This window comes from Orycteropus afer, unplaced genomic scaffold, assembly GCF_000298275.1.
Source record: "Orycteropus afer afer isolate SDZICR_OR568_19922 unplaced genomic scaffold, OryAfe1.0 scaffold00126, whole genome shotgun sequence".
NCBI classification, from domain to species: Eukaryota; Metazoa; Chordata; class Mammalia; order Tubulidentata; family Orycteropodidae; genus Orycteropus; species Orycteropus afer.
Genome location: NW_006921713.1, coordinates 6,962,366 through 6,964,295, shown reverse-complemented (window position 1 = coordinate 6,964,295; position 1,930 = coordinate 6,962,366).

Here is a 1,930-nt window from a genome sequence, read left to right as displayed (position 1 = left end):
TTGTTCTTAAATGCTGAGGGGGCCCAAGACAATGACATATCACTGAGAAATATTTCATTTCAGGTTGGAAAAGCATATTCATTCTACTTCATTGAAGGCTGTTGATAGAATTTGAAGAAAGAAAAAGATCGCCCTTATATCCAACAGAAACAGAACATTAAGAATAATACAACAACCCTGTTGGGCTGGAATTAGACTCACTTTCATGGCTTAACTTCCAGTCAAATAAAAGACAGGCCAACAAGGTGAACAATTATACCAGGTAGATACATTCCTTAGAACAATCAACCATGGGAGATCAGAAGGGCAGCATTTGCAAAGGGAGATACTTCAGAGGGCAGGACTATAAAGGAAAGAAGGACACAAGGAAAAGGTAACATAGGGACATATACAGGGAGGACGTGGGAAGGGAGCTGTTACATTGTGGGGATGGTAGTCAATGTCATGAAACAAAATGTGTATGAACTGTTGAATGGAGAACAAATTTGCTCTGTAAAAAAATCACCCAAATCACAATTAAATCAATCAATCAATGAAAAGAATAACACGACAATCTACTCCAAAAAATCAATGGCAACTATTAGATTTGTCTTCATTGATTCATTCAATTCTATGTACAACTTGTACCACACAATCTTGGGTTGGTAGGTTTCCATAACGTTTTGTTCTGTTATACACAGGGTTACCATGAGTGGGAGCTGATTCCATGGCAACTAACAACAACCACAACAGCAAGGTTATCTATCTGTTTCTGATCTTAAAATAAAAATCTGGAAATCACAGTTGAGTTCCCTGGTACAGTCTGACAAGGTGTAGGTAATACCAGCTCAGAAGCTCGTTTCCATGAGACTGTTCATTTCAGTGTCAATTATTAAAGCACCTGATCGAGTTCTGTTCAGAAGCGCTGAAGCTGTTTTTGGTCGAAGACCCAATTTCCACTTGCAGCTTAAGGCAGAACCCTTAGGCAAGCATGAAAGGAAAGCAGAAACCAACTGTTAATGATAAGAACAAATTACATGATTAATTAATAACAGCATTCAAAATGGAGAATAAAATTTATAAGACAAAATATATACCAATTCCATTAAAAATTCATCAGTTTTCTTGCAGATGAGAACACATTAGGGGTATTGAAAGCATTGACAAATCTCCTTCCAGGTAAAGTGTACAGTATGTGAAACATATTTACATTAATAACATTTTACCTTTTTAAAATTAGCCAAGGGAAAGCTGCACTTCTTTTTTGATTTGACAGTTCTCCTATGCACCTCTTACAATAGTATTGAAATAATTACAAAATACAAAGCATACCAAATAAACTTCATGTTTAACATTCTCTGTTAATAAGGTGAAAGAGCACATCTTTGTGCTTGTCAAGGAGTCCACTGGGAAAGATCTAAGATAGTTTATGTGTAAAAGACATTTTGAACATTTTTTTCCCCCCTGAATTTAGGCTCTTCCTTGGGAAAACAAAATAAAAAACTATCAGGTATTTAGTTATTTGATTAAGATAGCATCATAGGAGCGTTGGAACAATAAATGGTTATTGCTTGGCTTCCTATCAGTCAAAGTTACAATGAGATAATTTAAAATAAGCAAAGAAGAAGGTAATATAATCACAAGGAAACCTAGGTCTTTCAGATGAGAGAAACTAAAAATATAATTAAGCATAGCACAAAGCATAAAACATTCTTTTGGTGAGATACCAAATCTCCTCTATTTGGGAAAATTACAAATTATTAAGAAACACTATTTTACTACCTTTAAATCTTCCAAGAATAAACTTCCAAGACTAAAGTTTAGCAGAAAGAAGACAAAATTCTAGTTTTTATCAATACAGTAACTGTCAAGGAAAGATTAACAAGTTCCTTCTTTAAAAATTATTTATAATTCAGTCCATGAAAACTAAGCAAACATTGCTAAACTTTTT